We start from the raw sequence: 25,519 nt of genomic DNA, 5'->3' as shown, positions 1-25,519 counted from the left end.
TCTAAAACTTGAAAAATGTCCCCTCGTTTTGCAGGTGGTCAGAAAACATTTATCTCAAGTCAACTGGTTAATGATGGGTACGTCTTTTATAACTTAATCACAGTATACATTAATTTGGCAGCTTCTCTTCACTGGTCCCCCCTAGTAACTGATTTTCAGGACGTACACTCTTCCCAATCCAGTGGCTGACAGTCACCACCCCCACTTGCTTCAGTACCTGGCACTGAGACCCTCACTTGATCTAGTAGCTGATGCCACAAGCCAGGGGTATCTACACCCCCAGTCTGACTCCAGCAGCTGGCACCCAGTCCACTCCCACCAGTCCCTCAGTAGCTGGTGCTCCAGGCACAAAGTCTGTGGGTCCCTCTCTAGATCCAGAGAGTTATGGCAACTGCAACTAATGACACCAGGACTCTCACTTGCTCCAGTAGCTGACACCACAGGCTGAAGGGTATCCCAAGTCTTGGGAGACGGGAGAGGTGCCTGAGGACTGGAGGAAAGCTAACGTCACCCCAGTCTTCAAAAAGGGAAAGAAGGAAGACATGGGTAATTATAGACCGGTCAGCCTCACCTCCAGTCCTGGGAAAGAAATGGAACGACTTATCCTTGGCACCATCTCAAGGCATATCAAGGATAAGAGGGTCATTGGGGGCAGTCAGCATGGCTTCACCAAGGGGAAGTCATGCTTGACCAACCTCATAGCCTTTTATGAAGATATAACGAGGTGGATAGATGATGGCAGGGAGGTGGACGTGGTCTACTTTGACTTCAGTAAAGCATTTGACACAGTCTCCCACAGCATTCTCATAGCTAAATTGAGGAAGTGTGGTCTGGACGATTGAGTAGTGAGGTGGACTGCGAACTGGCTGAAGGAAAGAAGCCAGAGAGTCATGGTCAATGGGGCAGAGTCTAGTTGGAGGCCTGTATCTAGTGGAGTGCCTCAAGGGTCGGTGCTGGGGCCAGTACTGTTCAACATATTCATCAGTTACTTGGATGAGGGACTAGAGTGTACTATCAGCAAGTTTGCTGATGACACCAAGCTGGGAGGAGTGGCTGACACGCCAGAAGGCTGTGCTGCCATCCAGCGTGACCTGGACAGGCTAGAGAGCTGGGCGGGGAAAAATTTAATGAAATATAAGGGCAAATGTAGAGTATTGCATCTGGGCAGGAACAACCCCAGGTTCCAGTATAGGTTGGGGAATGATCCATTAGACAGCAGCGTAGGGGAAAGGGACCTGGGGATCCTGGTGGACAGCAGGATGACCATGAGCCAGCACTGTGCCCTTGTGGCCAAGAAGGCCAATGGAATCCTGGGGTGTATTAGAAGGGGGGTGGTTAGTAGGTCGAGAGAGGTTCTCCTTCCCCTCTACTCTGCCCTGGTGAGAACACATCTGGAATATTGTGTCCAGTTCTGGGCCCCTCAGTTCAAGAAGGACAGGGAACTGCTGGAGAGAGTCCAGCGTAGGGCAACCAAGATGATTAAGGGAGTGGAGCACCTCCCTTATGAGGAAAGACTGAGGGAGCTGGGTCTCTTTAGTTTGGAGGAGACTGAGGGGTGACCTAATTAATGTTTACAAATATACAAAGGGTGAGTGTCACGAGGATGGAGCCAGGCTCTTCTCAGTGACAAACAATGGTAAGACAAGGGGTAATGGGTTTAAGCTGGAACATAAGAGGTTCCACTTAAACTTGAGAATAAACTTCTTCTCAGTGAGGGTAACAGAGCACTGGAACAGGCTGCCCAGGGAGGTTGTGGAGTCTCCTACTCTGGAGACATTCAAAACCCGCCTGGACAAGTTCCTGTGTAGCCTCACCTAGGTGTTCCTGCTCCAGCAGGGGGATTGAACTAGATGATCTTTTGAGGTCCCTTCCAATCCCTAGCATTCTATGATTCTACAACCCCAGTTCAAGACCAGTAGCTAGTACCAAATTTCACACACAGATCTCACCAGTAGCTGGCACTTGGTCCTTGCAGCACACATACACATGGATCACAGAGCGAGATTATGCAGAGAGATAGTTCAGAAAAGATTTAGTAAGAAGAGAGGACAGACTGCAGTGATCAGGCACAGGGATCAGTCCAGCAAACATACTGACCAACACAGTTTTAGACTGACTGGTCCATTTTTATATTCTTTCTGTCTACCCCCCTCTTTGTTCCTCCCTTCTCCCCCTTCCCCTGCACATTGCTTCATCAGCTGGCATACTTCCACATACTCCCTCCAACATCCTGGAATCCTCAGGTTTGCATCCTTATCAGTTCCAAAGTCCTAGTTTTCCTGCAGTTTCCTAATAGCCCATCGATTAGTGTGACTGATCAGATTTGCTTCTGGTTGTCTTTGTTAATGCTAATTAGTCAGGTTTTATGACTTTTTTTGACTCTCTCCTTATCCTCCCAACTGAGAAAAACAGCCCTCTGAGGGAAAACAAACAAACAGTTATCTGAGAAAAACAATATCTCTGTATGTTCTTGTATATGGCTCTTTTGACCAGATACCCTTAAAGGAGCACACACTTTCCTTCCACATACCTTTACAAAGGCGTGCATGTTTTTAACCCTTTTCAATGGGAGGAGAGGAAGGGGTCTGTTATGTGTGAAACAGAATGGTGAAAATTTGGATTTGGCTCAGAAGTCTCCAGAGGAGCAGGTTTAGAATTCTCTTGTTTTTGCCAGAACCGTTCTTCCTAGTTCTAATGCCCCTAACCTTTATTTAATTTAATACTGGGGATATGTATCTGAGACATCTAACATGACTTCCAAATAATCTAAAAATATTAAATACATTACTTAACATAACAGCTAAACTTTGAATGGTAAGAAATAAAATTATTCACTAATAGCAATCAGATACAGAGTCTCCTACTTGTGGTCTATCTTTAGTCTTAATCTGTAAGGAATAAAGTATTACTAAGCGATGCCATAGGTGAAATGAACTGGGTAGTGTAAGCCTTGGGCCCACGTGAACAAGCAGCAATATTTAAGAACTGTAGCAGAAAACCTAACATAGAGACTGTGATGCGACTAGATTGTTTTTGTTATAAACAGTATGACTTGTGCTGCACAAAGAATAACATGGGAGCATGGAGAAACTTGAAGTCAAGGTTGAAGCACTTAAAAGGAGGAGGCAAGTAAATATTGTTTTGACATTTCAAGGAAAAAACAAACAACAACAAAAAAGTGTGGGAATGGCAGGATGTATGGTTCCAGCCACCTGGATGATAAAGGAAGATCAATACTAACATGACCATCTGGACAGTCAAAGTAGACTAATACTAACATTATTAAATCACACCAATCAGTCAAAGTCTTGACAGGTTACACAGGATTGTGTGTTTGTGAAGGAGTGATAGCCCAGGCCAGTGAGAATGATATATCGGACCAGAACACCACCCCCAGGATGTATGGTGTGTGAACGTTTGGGCCTGGATGTGTGTGTTTGGAATAACATTTTTTGAAAAAAACATCCTGTTTAACCTCTTGGTCCAGGCCCATGTCTGTAAAGCTATACATTGAGAAAGGCTAACTAAAGAAGGCTCAGCTCAGCTCGGCTCTGCCTGGCTCTGCTCTTGCTGCTAACAAGAACCCTGTCTGCGTCTCTGCTTTTCTGTGTGTGTCTGTATGCGTCATTCTCATCGCCGCAAATGGTGCCCCTAGTGTGAGTGTCTGACCCCTGTGAGGATCTTAATCGAGCAAAAAATACAAAAAAACAAACACAAACCACAGGGAAAAATAATAATAATGTTTCTGGAAAAAAACATTTCAGAGTATTGTTTATTGAATGCTTCATTACTGTTCTAATTATTCACATGACGTGCAATATTTAGTGAGGATTTAATCTTTATTTTTTATATATAAAAGGAAGAAAATTCTAATCTTCCAGGAACCAACAGTCTGAGGGAAAGTGATTGGTTGGATTGTTATGCTTAAATGATTTTAAGAATAGTTTATTGAATATTTATATTCCTTTTCCTGACATTTCACTAGGTCAAGATAAGCTTATATATTACATTATTGTTTGTTAAGTCATTGATCATTGTGGGAATATAACAGAAGACTTATGAGAAGGATCATAAACATGCTCAAGTGATTGGCACCTGGGGTGTAGAAAAACACATACATCATACTAATTGTTGTTTCATCTTGTGTGCTTGACAAGTAGAACCTCTGTGTTTAGATAACATAGGCCTGTGATAGACTCAGAGACACCCTATGGAACATGCTTGAGATTCCTGCTCTGCTGTGAGGAATATCAAAGCACTGAGCTCCACGGTACCTGCATTCCTGCCTTTGTGCCTCTACCCAAGTGCTGTTTTAGGGGAGGTTTAGGCTAGACATTAGGAAAAGGTGGTGGAGCACTGGAACAGGTTCTCCAGGGAGGTAGTCATGGCTCCAAGCCTGACAGTGTTCAAGAAGAGACTGGACAACGCCCTCAGACACATGGTGTGAAATGTGGGGTTGTCATATGCAGGGACAGGAGTTGGACTTGATGATCTTTGTGTGTCCCTTCCAACTCAGGACATTCTATGACTCTATGATTCTGTCCCCTGGTTTGTGAGATAATCGTGTTAAGGAAGTTTCTTTTCCCTAGGTTTCCCACACCAGACACTCAGGCATGGATTCCAGAAATTCTTCTTAAATAATGCGCTGGTTTGACTGAAAATGGGTTAATTTTCTTCATGCAGTTAGAAACCTTTCTTTTTCATAGCTAGCACAGTCATTATTTGGACTTAGTTTGAGAAGAGATAACACCCCAGCACAGAGTTAATGTTTTTAATTGCTCTGGTCTGAGAGCCAAGGACTTTCTGAGTGCTCTGCCCACAGGTGTGAGGCATCGAGGAAGAGGGGCATGGATGGGGCAGAGCTTGACAGACATCCAGATAAGATAAGAGTATTCCATCCCATTAGTGTCATGCTTCATATATAAGGAGAGTCAGGACCTTCCATGTGTCTCACTCTCCCTCTCTGGGGTGCTCTCGCTCTTGCTCATTCTTGGGCGTTTGTGTTTTTTTTTCTTTCTTAGCTCTTTTTGTCAGAGCCAGGGGAGTTTTGGTTGGGATGTTTAGTTCAGCCTTTTTCCATTTTGCAGAGGCCTCTGGGCTTTTCTGCCTTTTTCCTCTTTTTTCGCTGTTGGGGACCAGATGCCGTTTTCTGGGACTGGCTGCTCAGCGTGTTCATGAGTATCTTTTATTTCTATTTTATCTATATATTTACTAGTAGTGTATTAGTATTTTGTTATTTTATTAAACTGTGTTTATCTCAGTCCAAGTTTCTCCCTTCCCTTTTGATTCTCTCCCCTACTGCGGGGGTGGGGGGGGGGGAGGGGGTGAGTGAGCGTCTATCATGGTTGTATTGCTAGCTTGGGTTAAACCATAAATAATTTAGTCACAAGGCACAGCGTAGAGCAGCTCGAGCTGAGTGCTTCCTAAAGAGGACAATTATAACCCCACAATCCAAGCCCCCAACCCCCATGCGTCACTCCAGGCTACTTACAAAATTCAAGTTTGGGATCTCCCCATGCTTCATTGGGTCTGTTTCATCAGGTGGGCTATCAGTGAAAGTCCTGACCTTCAGTTGCTATTTTGCACCTGCATCTGGAGAAAAATAAGATATTGGCAAAAGCCAAAACACTCTTCTGTTTCTCATATTCTGTTAGACGCCATTTCCGTTCCTTTACTTAACTCCAGGGATGCAGCTCCCCTCATCTTCTAGCTTGAAGACTCTGAGGTCTTTTTTGCTTAATCAAGCAGAAAGTTCAAAGGTTCACAGATTGCAGAAGGTATGTTAAGCAAACTTACTTATGCTAAGCGAATTCTATATAAGCAGTTTATAAACAAGTTTTATAAGAAGCAGTACACTCAATAATTCAATAAGCTAAGGCAGTCTATTCCCTAACATAGGAGAGAAAAAAAGTACACTTTACCTAAGGAATTTCAAAGATGGGACTTGTGCAAAAACCTAGTAGACAAATGCCAAAGTGTGACTGTTTAATGGGAGACCTTTCTAGTCAGTTAAGAGGCAATGTAATCATCAGAATGCATCCAGAGGAGGGCAACAAAGCTGGTGAAAAGGCTGGAAGGAATGTCCTATGAGGAGCAGCTAAGGACTTTGGGCTTGTCTAGTTTGGAGAAAAGGAGGCTGAGGGGTGACCTCTTTGCTCTCTATAGCTTCCTGAGGAGGGGAAGTGGAGGGGGAGGTGTTGATCTCTTCTCCCAGGCATCCAGTGACAGGACACATGGGAATGTTTCAAAGTTGTGTCAGGGGAAGTTCAGACTTGACATTAGGAAAAATTTCTTTACCGAGAGGGTAGTCAAATGCTGGAACAAGCTTCCTCGAGAGGCAATCAATGCCCCATGTCTGTCAGTGTTTAAGAGGTATTTGGATAATGCCCTTAATAACATGCTTTAGCTTTTGGTCAACCCTGAAGTGATCAGGCAGTTGAACTAGATGATTGCTGTAGGTCCCTTCCAACTGAATAATTCTATTCTATTCTATTCTATTCTATTCTATTCTATTCTATTCTATTCTATTCTATTCTAAACAGGCATGTCTTCATCTTTAACTGGAACAAACCCAGCTGTCTCCCTATATCCACACCCTAGGTAACTGTCTGAACAAAGGAGCTAGTCTACATTTTGAAAACTTTTAGTTGTGTCCTTATGAGCTCTCTGAGATCAGCTGAAAGGGAAATCTCTCTGAAAGATGAAAGGGAAAAATGACCCGTCAGAGTGGTCACAGGGTGCAGGATGCTTTGTAACTTTATGCTAGCTCTGATTTGGACTCTTCAAAGAAGGGAGTAAAGTTTTGGGAGGTTGGGGAGTCTTGGATGTTGTGGCAGTTGCACATACCCTGATGAGATCTGGAGCCTTCAATGGGGCAGTTGATGGCTCTTCAGCACCTTTTGTGTCTCACTGTGTTTGTCCCCCACATACACACCGAGGGTGGTACGAAGGTGCTGACAGTCACATCCTCCCTCACCCTGGGACAGAGTGACTTCACCTCCATCCAACTGGAGGGGGCAGGAGGAGTGGTGATACCATAAAACTGGCAAATTAATAACTCTTAAAACCACTTTTTAAGGTTTTAAAAGTAGCATTCCCTTTATTAATCAGTGCTGGGGCCACACTGGGGATGTTCCACCATGAATGTGCCAAAGATTGATCATTTTTACTTGGTTATATTGACAGAAAAATTACATATTCATTACAATTCTTGGAATTTTTAAAAATACAATGCACCTATACTAAGAAATTATTATGTAAATGTGTAGTTATTTCACAATCTTTGCTGCCATCTAGCTGGTATTTCAGCCTCTTACAGTCTGTTCAGTGGTTGCGACTTCCATCTTCAAGGGTCTTCTCTCATGTCCTCTCCTCATTGGCAACTCCTCGAGCAAGCGCAATATATACCTGCTTATATAAGCTACTCTTCGAGCAATGCCTGTGGTTTCTCTAATTAGTTATTACTTTAAAATCCCGTTCCTAAAGAATATGTCATAAATCTCTAGTACACGGTCTGCTTACACAAGGAACTTCATGATTGTGTTGATACCGTAAAAATCAGTAAATTAATAAACTCTTAAAACCACTTTTTTTTTTGTTTTAAAAGTAGTATTCCTTTTATTCGGTGTTGGGACAGCACTGGGGATGTTCCTCCATAAGTACGTCCTCAACTGATCATTCTTGACTTATATTGGCAGAAAAACTACATATGGATTACAATTCTTAGAAATCATTAACATATCACATGCCTATCTAAAGAATTATTTACATAAACATGAGGCTACTTATTCTATGGTCTCTGCAGCCATCTAACGTCCTTTTGTGGGCATTACAGTCTCTTACATCCTTTTGGTAGTCATTTCTTCTTCAGGGGTAATTTCTCATCTTCATCACATGCCCGCTAACTGAACTCTTCACATTGGCAGCTCTTTGAGTGAGCACAGTAAATATGTGTTCACACAAGCTTATCCATTAAGCAACACTAAGCAACATTTGTATAGTCTTTGGTTAAGTATTACTTCAGCATCCTGCTTCAAGTTCTGTTTCTAAAGACCAGGTCTTGTTTTAGAAGAATATGCTGTGAATCTATGACAGTCCTAACAATAGGGTATAATTACTAAGCACAAAGTTACCTCTGGTACAAGGTCTGCTTATACAAAGGACATTATGGTTGGTTAGTCTTAAAAAAAATGCTACGTTCCTATATTTTCCTAAGCTATATGAATGATCAGAAGTACGTCTTAATAATCAGAAATACAGGTATCAGTGTGGCTAGTTATGTTACAGACTTTTGTTTAGTCTTTAAAGGTCACTAAGGCCCTAGCAATCAGCAACATTTTTCTAAGCTATATGTGCTCTATATCTTAATATTCAGAAATACAGGTATTAGTAGGACCCTCGGTCAATTGACAGGGTCCTCAATAAAGGAAGTGTCCAGAATAGCTGAGAAGCTTCTGGACTGTGTCATAATGAGTACAGCCAGATCTGACCAGGCTATAAAATGGGGTCCCTGCTGAAGACCCCCTTTGAGTGGCCTTCTCAGAACAGCAGGTCTGTGAACTGGAGCCTTCTCCTTAGATTGGGATGCTGTCTAAGGAGAATTCCCAGGACTGAGCACACCTCGCCTACTCTTTTGGTGTTTTTCCCTTATGGATATATCCTTGAATGAGCCCTTGCCCAACCCAGGCAAGTGATTATTCTCTTCTGTGTACCCTTGTGTGAAAGAGGCCACTATTTCTGGTTGTTTTTTTTGTTTGTTTTTTTTTTTTTTTTGTGAGTGAATGCATGCACATTGTGGATCCTCATTATTTTTATGTGGTCAAACCCCAATAATCTCCTCAATTGGTATCCAAATCTGTGTTTTATGTTGTCAGAGTGCTAAATAATTTGCATAAACCCTGTTTCTAGTCGCTTTATTTGCTGTACTTTTCCAGCTAGAATAAGGTCTGGTTTGGAACTTGTCCACTGTGTGCACAAGCGCAGACATGTCACAAGAAGAGCTAGAGGCCACGAATGCATTTGCAAAAAGCAAGTTTTATTTTAGTTACCTCTCTACTGGGGGATCTCCGAAGCCACACCTAAGCTCCCATGCAGAGGTAACACAAGCAGGGATGCAGGCGCTGGTAAGTTCAGCCCTGGTAGAAGATCACTGGGCCTGCTGAGCTCGCCTGTATTTCAAGGCTTCAAGAAGGCATAGCCTCTTGCTCTTTCTCACAACAAAGCAGGAATCTCAGACATAGCGATAAGGTGCCTAGAGTTTCTCACAGGCCTATGTTATCTAACAGAGAGGTTCTACTCATCAAGCATACAGGGTCAGTGAAACAATTAGTGTGATGTATGTGCTTTTTCTACAGACAGCTGCAAGTCACTTGAGCATATTTACGTTTGACCAACCTCATCGCCATTCTTCCACTATATTCCCATACATCCGCCTAAACTGACTTTTGCGGTGCCTCCATGACAGATGTTAAGGCAACTTAGTGAAAATCAAAATGTGCATCTGTGTGTTTATATAGAAAAAAAAATTGAGGCTGAGTGTGAAAACCCATTCTTATTAACGTTACTAGATTATTAAAACTGTTTTCATTAAAAATTCAAGTTCCAGAGTCTTCCTGCCTCTGGAGAAAGAAAGAAGACTCTAAGGAGGGGGCTGAAGATATAACGCATGGTTTCATTCCAATGCATTTATTTGGCTTTATTTAGAATTTAGCTGCATTCTACTTTTAGAATTTACACTAAATAGGACATGCCAGAGACATATGGCCTGAAGAAGTGTTTTTGCAAGGTGAAAAGCAATAAAATATGAGTCAAGAAAAATATTCAAAGAAAAAATGAAAGCTTAAAAAAACATATGTAGCCAGCTTTTGTCCTCTTTGGGCAGATTCCACAGTGAATCAGGAGACCCTTTTTTAAAAATTTTAACTGCTAAATGAAGATATTTTCCTCATTTTTCCAAAAAAGATAAATTTCAGTGCTAAAAAAAAACCAGCCCAGGTTTAGGTGAACAAACTGTTCAAATTATTCTAGTTTAGACCTACCTTCAATGAACTGAAGTCATTCTAATGAAAGGGTTGAGAAAGTTGTCTTTATGTATGCACTAGACCTTTGGTAGGTATGATCCAATTTCTCTTTGAGGTACAGGATGGTCTTTTGGGACAGAATCAGTAGAACAGATTGAGTCTGTATAATCAAAATGAGTTCAAGTATAATTTACATTGAAGACCTTGTTTGTTTCATGTATGTGCTTGCTTGCTTTTCCTTTAGAAAAAAAGGCATTGATTGCTTCATATCTTTTGGCAACTTCATCTGTAGAATTTGGTGAGAAAGAACATCTCCCTACACCTAAAGACATTGTTTTTATTATTACAGGAATTTAGTTCACTGGCTAATAAGAAGCAATCATGCAGTCAAGCATAGGACCATTAATGAACAAATTAAATAAGCTGTCCACGAGTCACGAGTCACTTAGTATCTTGTTTGTTTGTTTGTTTCACATGAGATGTGCAAGTCTTAGCTGTATTGAAGAGCTTAATTTGCAAGGTTAACTAAACATGCATCTTTGATACGTGAATATGTAATAGGAAATTTTGAAGCAGTAGGACACTGCTCATTATAGTAGGAGTGCAGTACATTGACTTTACAGTCTACTAAGTAATGAAACATGCAAGACTTCAAGGCCTGATCCGAAGCAGCACAACAGTTTTGCAAATGACTTAACTAGGACCAAAGTCTTACCTGAAGGCGATTATTCTAGAATTACAGACAAATTTCACAGTAGAACTGGCCAAATGAGAGTAAATTTGATTCATTAGTCTTAAATGACTGCAAGGGACCTTCATTTTGCTATTATATGCATGGAGCATATTTGTTGTTCATCTATATTCAGGCTGCTAAATATTCTTGTTTTATGAAACTGAAAAGCTTATTACATGCAAAACTGATGTGCTATCATCAGCATGTTTATAAATTTAAAATTAATTAAAACTATAATTTAAGTGACTGTTGTACTTCCACAAGTAGCAAGGCAAAGCGTTCATGAACAATCCTTAGATTAAAATGTGTTTGCATATGCTATTTGGTGAATACATATGAATAACACACAGTTATGTAGATAGAAAGGTCAGTTAATGAACAACTTCCTGCCTGTGGGAAAATAACAGAAGACTGGTGAGGAGGATTGTAAACATGCTCAAGTGACTTGCAGCTGGGATGTCAAAAAACACATATATCATACTAATTGTCATTTAGTCTTGCGTGTTGGACAAGTAGAACATCTGTGTTTAGATAATATAGGCTGTGATAGAAGCACCCTATCGAACGTGCTTGAGATTCCTGCCCTGCTGTGGGAAAGATAAAAGCACAGTGGTAAACTACGCCTGTGTGAATCCTTGATAAACAGGCAAATACAGCAGATTTGTTGATCCTCTAGCACAGACTGAGCTCCACAGCACCTGCATCCCCACTGGTGTGTCTCTGTCTGGGTGCTGCTTCAGGAATCCCCTGGTTGGTGAGGTAATGACAATAAATTTACTCTTTGCATTTCATCCATGGTTTTGTGGTTGTTATATAAAGTAATCTAACACTTTTCTTAATTTGGCTGCCCAAATTATTTTGATGAAAATGAAACAGCAAGCTAGCCATGTGGTTCTGCTCCATGTTAAATACCTTTTGCTATTTTGTACTGGGACTCATAATCTTTTCTGTCCTTGATTGGTTCTCCATATAATAAATATTCAATATTTTAGAAATATTGAAGGTGAACTAGAAAATTCCAGAAAAAAAGGGAATTTTTTTCTTTCCCAAATCTCAGATATCTGAATTTGAATGCTATGTCAATCTTGGATTTTTATGCAGCATTTAGGGTAGGTCTGAACACATGGTGAATGGTATGTTCATGACCAATATATGGTGTATATATATTCAAAGCTTATTCATGTATCTTCTAAAAACTCTTGGTTTTGATAATTTGTTGTTTGGTTTTGGTTTTTTTTTAAATAATTAGGAGTGGGTACTCTGAAATTTGACCCTCCTTCTGCTACCAACTTAATAACTTGCCCAAAAATTGTCACCTTCATCAAACTTTGAGGAAACTCACAAAGGCCTCAAGTCAGTGGGATACAAAGACATACCAATGTGCTCTGATACCTTAAAGTTTTTTCACACAAGTTCTATTACTGAACTTGGATCAGTGCTGCTAAATATAAGCAGTTACAAAATCCCTTTTTTCCTGTCTTGTTTTTGATGTACCACAGAAAAGAAGCTAGGATCTTCAGCATGGCCTGTAATATTGCATAGGAAAATCATGCTTCCATGACAAGGACAGATTTAAATATGATAGAGTCAAGTAGAACATTGGTCACTACTTATGTTCCCAAAAGGCTTCAAGATTTTCACTCTCTCATTTTCAAAACTTTCAAAACAACTACAAAAGGTTCAAATTCCGCTAGCCCAGCATATGGTCCTTTATCGGCTGTAGCTGTTTGCTTATCATTCTTGGACAAAATCACAAGAAGGCTTTTGATACATCATGTGGTGCTGACACTCACTGGACAGAAGAGCAAAAAAAGATTCACTATATTTGTCATATCTCACACAAAGAGAAAGACTACTCAAAATGGAGACACTGGAACTGCTGTATCTATAGTGACAAGGTACTGTACCTACCTTTTTGTTTTCTAGACATAATTAAATGAGAGAGAAGCACTCTTTCCACACCTCCCCTGCCATAGTTGTTTTAAAATGTCTGTCAGATTTCAGATATGATAGAGAGGAAACATTTTTTTTTGTGATTGACACTTTTTTTTTAAGTTGAGAAAATTCCTAGTCATGTCAGTCAGCTTTTGGATGAAATACAGGTTTTGCTATAGCTATCCTAGATGCTGTCACTAGCCAGTTATTTGGGGCCTAAACTGTATATTATAATTTAAGACAAAACTTTAGAGTATAAAATATTTCTCATGTTTTGTGTATTCATGTTTGAACTCAGAACTGCTGCACTACAGTGTTTGCAGTAGTAGGTGGTACATTTGAAAGGTCTGGTTCTTTTTCCAAATAATAGATTATCTCTCCCTATAGTCCTCACATAAGATGCAAGAAAGTATTTTATCCTTTTCCTGAATGTTTCAAACAAGTCTAAGTGTCCTATTTCTATTTTCAGGATATAAAACTCCTCAGATATTTTCAGGAAGTTTTCAACATGCAACCAAATTCCTGGAACCTTTATCTCAACAAAAAGCCAACCTTTGCATAGAAGTACCTCGTTTTGATGGTCAGAGACAGGCTCTTACTTCCTTTTTTCTAGTAAATAACAGATTATTTGCAGCTACAAAGATGACTTTCACTTTAACTCTTCCAACATTTTGTTGTCAGAACCTGGAAAAAATATCACTCTCATGAGTGGATCAGCATAGCTGACTTGCACTTCAATAATGAGTACTCTATAGAAATCCATTCAATGGTTAAGTTGGTAGCTGGAACTCTGAAAATGATCTGTGTCCTCATTTTCTTTCCCTTGGATTATCAAAACACTTTTAGCTCTCTATGAAGCTAATAAAGGTTGTGAGATCTCTGCGCCTTGGAGACAATCAGACCACTTCTGTTTTGTAACTAGATTTTGGTGACTTTGAATAGCAAAGCTTAACGAGAAAAATCAGTACATTAAAGACTAAATCTACAAATATTTTGCAGTCATGCAACATTAAGCAAATTTCAGGCAAATAAAGATGTGTGGTGTTCAAATTTCCATTAGTCATTTCAAGTAGAAAAACTGACATTATTATTAATTAAATGGATAGGCAATTCAACTTATTCAACCAAGAAACCACAGTGAAATATTAGGCTACTTAACTGTGATGGACGCACTTCTGTTTGAACTAACTGAACTTTGGTCCAGGCAGATGCTCAGCAAGTAGGCCTAACCGAAGTTAATCCTATTGTGTGGGGCTACCAGTGAGAATACAGCACCAAAACAAACAAAAAAACCCCTGGTTTGGGTGGAGACTGGGCTGAGAAGCAGCCAAAACTGCATAAACACAGCAGAAAATCTGACTGCAAATCAACCATTTTACGCTATAAATATTTGTAGCTATCAGGGTCTGTTGAGCTATCCCTCCATAGCAGCTGGCTATGTGGTGGTGATTTCCCTTTGAGTAGGGACGCCTCTCAAGGTTACTCCTCGAGGCTGAGAGATCCCTTACCTGACACCAGGCATCAATGGGTTGGTAAGTGACATTTTTTGCATGCATGTGATATTTAAGATACCTATAGTAAGCTTACGCGATAATCTTTGAATCCCGTATTAAGTGTAGTAAATAGTATTGACCACTAATCCATCCGTACTTATTAAATATTTTGGATACCTAAATTTACTGATTAGAACTCAATAAACTAACTACTAGATCAGATCTGAGTGATCTCTGATCCTTCTCCTTCAACATAGCTAAAACAAATATTTCACTACAAAGGTACTTTGATACTTCCTTTTTTGCATTTGTATGAGGTCAGTTGTCATTGAGGTACTGAAAAAATATAAAATGAAATGCATGTGGACTTCACTAAAAGTAGGTCCCATTCCTCCTTTTCAAGGTTTCATCACTTGCTTAAAAATCACAGGCCTGTACATCACTGAAGATTAATGGTGAGCCAACATAAGGAGCCATTGAAGGAGGAATGTTGTTTTCACAACTGTAAATCTGAAACATGATAAAGACTGAGAGACATCTATCAGTCTTGAATGTAAAACAAAATCTCTTTGAGCTAATCTCGGAATGCAAAATGATTCCTGTGTTTAAAAATTAAGCTAGGGGGAAGGGTAGACAGAGAGCCAGGAATCCGTACTTTAAATGGAAAGAAATCAATAAGGGGAGGGGGTTGTTAGAATTAGATTAATGAGATAGGCAAACTGAGGCAGGCATCAGGTAGTCTGTAAACCCTGCAGTACCCAACCAGTGGGAAACAGGGGATGGAATTTGTGGCTGGGATTAAAGTGATATAAGCAGGGGCTTTTTGCCCTATTCCATGTGCTTACCATTAGGTAGGACACCTGGTTTTGCAAAATTGTTTGTAAATACACTTTGCTGAGAGATCCTGCCTGAGCCTGTTATATTGGCAAGATGATCGTTTCCTACACCAATAACTTTCAGAACTGTCTATTTAAAAAATATGGAAAAAAATGCAGAGCATCTCCCTGCCTCTCCAGCACATTGTTGAAATTTGCTGTTTGATACTGGAATACATTCTTAAATATATGTGGTTATGTTATATATCATTTTAATGCGCTTTTCTCACTTTATGTTTTTTTTTTTTTTTGCTACTGACTTATTACTTGCTGTTTATTTTATATTTATTTTAGACTATGGAAATGATGTTAGACAAAAAGCAAATTCGAGCAATTTTCTTATTTGAGTTCAAAATGCATCATAAAGCAGCGGAGACAACTCGCAACATCAACGCATTTGGCCCAGGAACTGCTAACGAACGTATAGTGCAGTGGTGGTTCAAGAAGTTTCGCAAAGGAGACGAGAGCCTTGAAGATGAGGAGTGTAGTGGCCAGCCATTGGAAGTTGACAATGACCAATTGAGAGCAATCATCAATGCTGATCCTCTTACAACTACACGAGAAGTTGTCAAAGAACTCAACGTCAACCATTCTACAGTTGTTCAGCATTTGAAGCAAATTGGAAAGGTGAAAAAGCTCGAGAAGTGGGTGCCTCATGAGCTGACTGAAAATCAAAACAATCATCATTTTGAAGTGTCAGCTTCTCTTATTCTACGCAACGAAAAACCATTTCTCAATCGGATAGTGACATGCGATGAAAAGTGGATTTTATATGACAACCAGCGACAACCAGCTCAGTAGTTGGACCAAGAAAAACACACAAAGCACTTCCCAAAGCCAGACTTGCACCAAAAAAAGGTCATGGTCACTATTTGGTGGTCTGCTGCTGGTCTGATCCACTGCAGCTTTCTGAATCCTGGCAAAATCATTACATCTGAGAAGTATGCTCAGCAAATCAATGAGATGCACTGAAAACTGCAATGCCTGTATCTGGCATTGGTCAACAGAAAGGGCCTGATTCTTCTCCACAACAATGCCTGACCGCACACTGCACAACCAGCACTTCAAAAGTTGAACAAATTGGGCTACGAAGTTTTGCCTCATCTGCCATGTTGACCTGGCCTCTCGCCAACCAACGACCACTTCTTCAAGCATCTTGACAACTTTTTGCAGGGAAAATGCTTCCACAACCAGCAGGATGCAGAAAATGCTTTCCAAGAGTTTGTCAAATCCCAAAGCACAGATTTTTATGCTACTGGAATAAACAAACTTATTTCTTGTTGTCAAAAATGTGTTGATTGTAATGGTTCCTATTTTGATTAATATAGATGTGTTTGAGCCTAGTTATAATGATTTAAAATTCATGGTCCAAAACTGCAATTACTTTTGCACCAACCTAATATCACTGATATCCCTGTGACTGGCTACCAGGACCAGCCTCCACTTTCCAGTATGTCAGCAAAGGAAGCTCCCACTCAATACATACACAGAGGCCACTGTTTCTGATGGTGTCATTCACCATATATAAATATATATAAAAAGTATATCTATATATGGTATAGATATGTGGTAATCATACTTATAAGGATTGAGATAAACTGAATATAGTTGGGTTTTGCTGTTCTGACAGCTTTCACCTTTTCACTTCTACCAAGCACTGTGCAATTCATCAGATCAGCTTATAGGGGTATTGGAACATGAGGCTTTTGTCTCTCACTCAAGAGAACCCATTTATTTTGTGCGTGGTGATGTGGATGTCTCCTTCCTCCCCTATTTCTTCTTTCCTCTAAGACACTCCTGGTAGCAGTTGGCTTAATTTGGATCAAGTTTGCTCATTCAGAATCACTTGAGAATACTGAATTCCTGATTAGTTATAAGCACTGTTATTATATGGAGAGCTAGTTTTATGGAAATCAGGCTTCTCATTAATGTGGAAAGACTGGGTAGACAGAACCAATGTGATCCCAGTTGGAAAATAGTCATTATAGTGAAGACAGACTGAATTTAGGAAAAAAACTACTTGAAGAATCAAAGATTTATTTTAGTTGGTTGTTTTAGAGGGCTTTTGAGGAACAAGTTACTGCCTTAGGCAAAAGATTCTATGTTCACTTCTAGCTAGTTCAAATGAAATTAATTTTGGATCCAATTATCTTTTCAAGTCTGTGAATGAAGGTGAGAGTTGGCATATTCCTGCATGAAAAGAAATTTCAGTATTTTTCCCCCATTCAGTCTTTGCAAACATTGTTTAAGGAGAAATTCTGAGTGGACTAATACTGGGCAGAGGATGGGAGCAGATATCATCTCTGTAATAAGTGATGGTCAAAATTGTTAATGTTGAACAAATCGAGTAGGATTCAATTGTATTATGCATATTGTTGTAAGCAATAACTGCGCTTGTGCAAGTTTGATTATGTTTTGTAGAACCTTGTAGTAGTAGTTAAGCCAATGCCTGGATTGCCTGGATGGTGCCACAGATAACAGGACTCCCGGATGGTGCTACAGATAACAGAGCGCCCGGATGTTGCAACTGATAACAAAAGTTCCAGAGACGGAAATTCCCAGCACGTGAACGAGCGTATAACATATATAAGCACATACGAAAAGTTGATTGGGTGTGCCTGTTGGCGGAACTGAGCTTCCCCCGGTCACCCAGCGCTGTTTTGCCTAATTACCGCTTGCTAAATAAAATCGATTGATTGACTCAGAATCGATTTATTGGCTCTTATTTATAACAATCTCTGGCCTTAAATGTTCCCAAAAGATATTGGTTACCATAAGAGTTCTTTCCTACAGGAAGCTTTCATCCTCTTTTTGTTTTATTCCTACTCTTTCCCTTGAGTAAGACAACATGGACTGAGAACAGCAAGAAATCCTGTACAATTACCTAATAAAACTTGCCTCTTGGGAAAGCATGAGGAGTTGGTCTGTTATCCTTGCTATAAGCTTCTTAAAGGAGATGATTGTGGAAAGGGATGCAATATTCTTATGACATTTAGCTATTTACACAAACTGCAAGACCACAAGCATCTGAAAGAAAGACTGATAATTCTGCATAGCCAAGCATGAAGAATGTGAGACATTTGCTTTTGTGACTATGACAGTGAACTTTGTCTATATGGTTACTATTGATGTGTGACACGTGGAAAAAGTTAGCTTTGGGTGGGTTTACATAGACAAGGACTTGTTGTGTATTGATAAGGGTCATGGCTGAAAACATTGTGGCAAAACTAGTTCAGCCAGCCACAGGAGGTGACACATTCAGTGTAGGGGGAACTGCAATTTACATATCAATGGCAAGCTAAGAGCCACAGACCAGGCCGGCTGACTGATACCGGAGGTGGAGGATGTGCTGGAGGGCACATAGCCCCATCTTCTGATATGCCCAGCTTGGCAAACAAAGGGGAAAAGCTGAGACCCTTCAACGTGGCCCAGGACTTGTCGAGACTTGTCGATCTTTCGCAATCACCCCTGTTGGAAAGTAAAATGTGGGAAAGCAAGATGTGTGGTTCCAGCCACCTGGATGACAAAGGAAGATCAATACTAACATGACCATCTGGACAGTCAAAGACATAATACTAACATAATAACATATAAAGGGCCTTGGACAGATTACTTTGAAGTACGTTTCTCGTAATTGTAAAAAGTTATAGCCCAGACTCGTGAGAACGGTATCTCGGGCCGGATAACCGCCCCCAAGTGCATGGGATGTGTGAATGTCCTTGGGCCTGGTCTGTGAATGAGTGGAAAAACAAGTGAGACAAATATCACATGAGTTTAGTGTGTTCTAAATAACAATTAGTGGAAAAGCACCTTTTTGTAAACATCTTAGTCCAGGCCTGTACTGTAAATCCTATAAATTGTCAATGGTGAATAAAGAAAGCAGCCTAGGCCTGGGTCAGCTCTCTGCTTGGCCAGGCTCTGCACTCCTTCCTGAACAAGATCTTTGCCTCTGCGTGAATTTCTGTCTGCGTCCTGGTATGCGTCATTCCTAATCGCCGCAACCTCTTCCCCCTGGATTTCTGAATGACACAAAGGAGAAAAGCTGAGACCCTTCAACACGGCCCAGGACTTGTCCAGACTTGTTGCTCTTTCACAGTCACCGCTTTCCCCCCCCAGACTTTTCTCTACTCGGAGAGCTATAAAAAAGCTCACCTAAAACAGCACTGCTAGCGAATCCAGCACGCTCAGGACTCTTCGCCCACCAGTCCAGCTTCACGGAGGGAATCCAGCACCCTGAGGACCCTCACTAGACCAGCTTCGCCAAAGAGAATCCACCACCCTGGGGACCTTCAGCCCACTAGCCTCACCTCGGGAACTGAACCAGACACTGGAGGACGCTGCACTCCTGAACTGCAAACCCCAGCATCCTCGCCGTGGAACACCGAGGCCACACATCATCATACAAGTCCTGTCATCCACACTGTGGGGCCGTAAGAAAGACTGGATCCCTCACTGTTTTCTTTCTTCATTTCTCTCTGCTCTTTCCCTCTCTCCTTTTTTCTATATCCCTATTTCTTTGTCTCTTCTTCTGTGATATATTACTCTCTTCCTCTCTCTCTTATACCTTAGTTTTCCTTCCCTCTCTAACCACTCTCTTTCTCTCTTTCCCTTTTGATAAGGGTAACATCAACTTTAAGCTCTGCTGTTGGATTCTGGTTAAATTTCATATTATAGCTACTAATGGTTGCCAATACATCACTCGTAGTAGGACTTTTGCTGTTAATGTGTTGATAAGTTCTGTTATACTTTTTCCAAGTCACTATTCGCTGTAACTGGTATTCCAACATGTACTTTTAGTAAAACTCATAATTGAATTGGACCCCGGGAGTGATTGTCTGTCATTCACTTCACATAACCGCGCAGAATTAACCCAGAGTTAACTCACACCTGGTCTCATCTGTTGAGTCAGGGCGTGTGTCGCGTTCAGAGTTAACTCATCCCTCATCCCATCTGTTGGGACAGGACAGGACTGACTGTGCAAGGCAGCAAACTCCAACTTGGCTCACTGTGGTGTGCAATACGCTCACTGGCAAACTTCTGTTGGAAGTCAAATTCCATTCTGAGACGAGAAAACTGACCATCTTCAGGATGGTCCAAGTGAAAATGAAGGATCCTGAAATTCATGCAAGCATTGCTTGTGAACTCCAAGGGGGAGATGTGGAGTACTTTAGAAGTAGGACAGAGGACATGGGTTACTACAGGATAACTTTATGCTGAGATTTCAGTGAGAAATCTGAAGAATGAGAAACAAATCCTTGATCAGGATAGGTCCAAGTAACACACCACAACCCAGGCATTGGCTGAGGCACTGCACGGGCAGCGCATGGACAGCTCGTGAATGGGGTGTGGAATGGGGTTCCAAATATGGTATATAAACAGCTGGAAAATGAAAATAAATGCTCTTGGATCACCACTGAGAGTCCCTGCTCCTCAGTGCTTCCACGGGGAGATCTTGATATCTTAAGAAATTACAATAAATGTAATATAATTTGGAATTTCAGAAAAACCTAATATTTGTTTCTCCATGCCAGAAAGCTATAGCACCTACAGTGTCCACTTTAAAATGCTACACTGTATTCTAAGGGGAAAATGAAGTCAATCTAGGTTTGCCATTCTATCGTTCCATAAAAAACAGAATAAAAAAATAATAATCCTTAATTTAGAATCATAGAATCATTTCAGTTGGAAAAGACCCTCAAGATCATCGAGTCAAACCATAACCTAACCTAACTCTAGCACTAAACCATGTCCCTAAGAACCTCGTCTAAATGCATTTTAAACACCTCCAGGGATGGTGACTCCACCACTTCCCTGGGCAACCAGTTACAATGCCCAAAAACCCTTTCCGTGAAGAATTTTTTCCTAATATCCAATCTAAACCTCCCCTGGCACAACTTGAGACCATTTCCTCTTCTCCTATCACATGCTACTTGGGAAAAGAGACCAACACCCTCCATACTACAACCTCCTTTCAGGTAGTTGTAGACAGCAATAAGGTCTCCCCTCAGCCTCCTTTTCTCAAGGCTAAACAGCCCCAGCTCCCTCAGCCTCTCCTCATAACACTTGTGCTTCAGGCCCCTCACCAGATTCGTCGCCCTCCTCTGTACTCTCTCTAGTACCTCAATGTCCTTCTTATGATGAGGGGCCCAAAACTGAATACAGTGTTCAAGGTGGGGCCTCAGCAGTGCCAAGTACAGTGGCACAATCACTTCTCTAGTCCTGCTAGCCACACTATTCCTGATACAAGCCAGGATGCTGTTGGCCTTTTTGGCCACCTGGGCACACTGCTAACTCATATTCAGCCAGCTGTCGATCAACACCCCAAGATCCCTTTCTGCCAGGCATCCTTCCAGCCATTCTTCCCTGAGCCTATAGCATTGCCTGGGGTTGTTATGACCCAAGTGCAGGACCTGGCACTTGGCCTTGTTAAACCTCATACAATTGGCCTTAGCCCAACGATCCAGCCCACCCAGATCCCTCTGTATAGCCTTCTTACCCTCCTGCGGATCACCACTCCCACCCAATTTGGTGTCATCTGCAAACTTACTAATGGTGCACTCGATCCCCTCGTCCATATCATTGATAAAGAGATTAAACAGAACTGGCCGCAATACTGAGTCCTGGGAAACACCACTCGTGACCGGCCGCCAACTGGATTTGGGTCCGTTCACCACAACTCTTTGGGCCCGGCCATCCAGCCAGTTCTTTATCCATTGAAGAGTACACCCATCCAGGCCATGAGCTGCCAGCTTCTCCAGGAGAATGCTGTGGGATATGGTGTCAAAGGTTTACTGAATTCTAAGTACACAACATCCACAGCCTTATCCTTGTAACAAGCAGTTCCGAGAAATGTTTGTTCATTAAAGCTCCTGGAGATGTTTGTTTGAGGTCTGAGAAGTGTTTGTATGCTTACTTGCTTTGTCCTGCTTGATGTATTTACCTTACAAGGAGATGTTTGTTTGAGTTCTTACTTGCTTTGTCCTGCTTGATGTATTTACCTCATAAGTAACCAAAGTAAGGCGATCGAAACTGGCTACACAGCAGTCAACGCTCACATGATACGAGCCTTCAACATGAGTGAAAAGTTACACCCGGAAGCTGTGGACCAGAGATGGACTATAAGAACCAGAGAACTGAATCAGCTGTGTGCGTGTGCCGCAAGGGAGACTGAGGTCTCTAGGCCGCACCCAGCGCTGTCTTTGCTTATTGCTTGATTAGAAATAAAACTTTTGTTACTTACAAGACTAAGTCAAAATTTATTACAATTTGGTGCTGTGACTCGGATGAAGGATATTCGGCGGCGATCCTTTTTGAGGGAGGCGCCCTGCTTCTTTTTCTAGTGGCCCTTGGAGGATTTTGTCGCCACCCTTCACCGACGAACCTTCTAAATTGCAATAAGCAAAGTAAACGCCGGCAGCCCCTTAAACTTTGTGCACGAAGACCCGAGTGAAGACGCAGGACGCGTGAGTATAGGCCGGATTTCCACTCGGGTTGGGGCTGGGATTCCTGGGGTACGACGACTGAGACGTCCAATTGCGGGCGAAGCGAGTGCGGACCCTCCAGTAGTGCAGTTCTCGTAGCCCGTGAGGGAGCGAGTCACGAACGAGGGGAGCGTGTGTGAGTGTGCGTGAGTGTACCCTGGAAGATGGGACAGAAGAAAAGTAGACCTTCTGGTCCCATGGGTGGGGATTCGCAAGCGAAACTTCCATCAATCTCCCAGGATAGTCCACTAGGATTGATGATTAAATATTGGAATGATTACCCCTCTAGACGGGGTAAGAGTAAAACAAAAATGATACACTATTGTATGGTAGTTTGGGGTGGTAAGGAAATTCGTAAGGACCACCTGTTTTGGCCAGTGTTCGGATCCTTTGAGGATTGGATTTGCCAAGCCTTGAACCTTTATGTTAACTCAAAGGAACCATTTAGTCAAGAGGAGAGCAATTATGCACGCTTATGGATAGGGTCAGAGACTAGGATCAATCTGTATCCGTTAAAAGAAAAGGGGGATAAGAGGCACAATAAACAAAGAAACAAGCGGCATGAGGAAGAAATTTCCGTAGCACCCCCACCTTATGTGCCGCCGCCACCACCCCCGGTGCCGGCCCCTAGTCCAAGTGCTCCACCGCTGGCACCGAACCTGGAGGAAACGGACCTTAGTCAACCCACAGGACCCGTCACCCGTAGTAAGACTAGACAGCAGCAGTACCAGATGACGGGACAATTATATCCGTTGCGAGAAATTGCGATGGGAGGTCCACAGGCGGGAATGGGGTATGTGGTGGTGCCCCTCAATTCTGGAGACGTTAGAGATTTTAAAAAGGAAATGGGGAGTCTATTAGAGGACCCGCTAGGAGTAGCGGAGCGAGTTGATCAATTCTTAGGACCTAATACATATACGTGGGATGAACTGCAAGCAATCATAGGAATATTATTTACTGCCGAAGAGAGGGGAATGATCCGTAGAGCCGGTATGCGAATCTGGGATGAACAGCATCAACAGGGTCCTGCAGCCGACACTAAATGGCCGCTGCAAAGGCCCGACTGGAATAACCAGGACCCATTACACAGGGGTCACATGCAAGATCTGTGGACGATATTAGTCCAGGGTATTAGAGAATCTGTACCAAGGGGGCAGAACATTGGAAAGGTGTTTAGTGAACACCAGAAAAAAGATGAAACGCCCACAGAATGGCTAGAACGGCTTAGAAAGAATTTACAGTTATACTCGGGATTAGATCCCAGTACCCCGGTAGGGGAAGCGTTGTTAAAAACGCAATTTGTAGCAAAATCCTGGACGGATATTCGGAAGAAACTGGAAAAACTTGAGGATTGGCAAAATCGTGGATTAGATGAACTACTAAGGGAAGCTCAGAAAGTGTATGTCAGGAGAGAGGATGAAAAAGAGCGGAGGACTGTACGAATGATGGTTGCAGCAGTCAGAGAAGGTACAGCTCAGAAATCCAAAGATCGAAGGGCAGAGTATAAGGGGCCTAGTCCTAAGATAAGACCCCTTAATAACGAGACTACAATGGAACGGGGTGAGCTGATAGAATGTTTTTACTGTGGAAAGAAAGGGCATATTAAGCGGAACTGTAGGAAGAAAATGGCGGCTGAGAAAATGTTTAAAGCGGAATAGGGGTGTCAGGGGCTCTTTTTGCTGGGGACCCAAAAAGGAACAGAGCCCTTGATAAAATTGAAAGTGGGCCCCCAGCAGCAAGAAATTGAATTTCTTGTCGATTCCGGGGCAGAGCGATCTACCATACAAGCCTTGCCCAGGGGATGCAAAATATCCTCCGACACCATGCAAGTAATTGGGGCAAAAGGGGAGCCATTTCGTGTTCCCGTTATAAAGGGGGTAATTATCAAAACCGACTCCAAAATAGGAGTGGGAAATCTGCTTTTAGTTCCAGAAGCTGAATATAATCTCTTGGGGCGGGATTTAATAATCAAATTGGGTATCAATTTAGAAGTAATAGGGAAAGAAATTCGGATAAGATTATGTCCCCTCAAAGTGGAAGACGAGAATAAAATTAATCCTGAAGTGTGGTATACAGAGGATTCAGTAGGGAAACTGAACATAACGCCCTTTAAAGTTAAAATCTCTAACCCAGAAATACCCATTCGGGTAAGACAATATCCAATATCTGAAGAAGGTCGAAGGGGGTTGAAGCCAGAAATAGAGAGATTGTTAGAAAAAGGCTTGCTTGAACCTTGTATGTCTCCTTTTAACACCCCCATTTTACCTGTAAGAAAAAAAGATGGGAAATGGAGGCTGGTACATGACCTGAGGGAGATAAACAAAAGGACTGTGAGCCGATTTCCTGCAGTAGCTAACCCGCATACCCTCCTGAGTCATCTAAGCCCGGATGATAAGTGGTATAGTGTAATAGACTTAAAGGATGCCTTCTGGGCTTGCCCATTGGATGAGGAAAGTAGAAAATATTTTGCCTTTGAGTGGGAGGACCCAGATACTCATAGAAAACAACAGTTACGCTGGACTGTACTTCCCCAGGGGTTTACGGAGTCGCCCAACTTATTTGGGCAAGCTTTAGAACAAATTTTACAGGAATACGAACGTAGCCCTGAAGTGGTGCTAATACAGTATGTGGACGATCTATTGTTGGCAGGGCAGGATGAGGAGGGGGTTAGACAAGAGAGTATAAGGTTATTAAATTTCCTTAGTTTACAGGGACTCAAGGTATCAAAAAGTAAACTTCAGTTTGTCGAACAAGAAGTAAAATATCTGGGGCACTATTTAAGCAGGGGGACCAAACACTTAGACCCGGAAAGAATAAAAGGGATCCTGTCATTACCAGCCCCAAAGTCTAAGAGGCAGATAAGACAAATATTAGGACTGACTGGATACTGCAGACATTGGATCGAAAACTATACAAAGAAAGTGAAATTTTTGTACAAAAAACTAACACAGGAAAAATTAGTACAATGGACAGAACAAGATGA

The 25,519-nt window shown here is 41.7% G+C and overlaps 1 long non-coding RNA gene across 1 annotated transcript in view; it reads right to left on the bottom strand.

The window, feature by feature from the left end:
- The window catches only part of LOC135577151 (uncharacterized), a 77,504-nt gene that overhangs the window by 30,762 nt on the left and 21,223 nt on the right, over positions 1–25,519 (bottom strand). Inside the window, exon 2 of the long non-coding RNA XR_010468735.1 lies at positions 5,492–5,592. This is a non-coding gene — a long non-coding RNA (uncharacterized LOC135577151). The remainder of the gene's footprint in view (positions 1–5,491; positions 5,593–25,519) is intronic.

The sequence above is a fragment of the Columba livia genome, chromosome W, assembly GCF_036013475.1.
Source record: "Columba livia isolate bColLiv1 breed racing homer chromosome W, bColLiv1.pat.W.v2, whole genome shotgun sequence".
NCBI lineage: Eukaryota > Metazoa > Chordata > Aves > Columbiformes > Columbidae > Columba > Columba livia.
The sequence above is the reverse complement of the archived record's forward strand: the minus strand, read 5'-3'. Positions and strand labels throughout refer to the sequence as shown.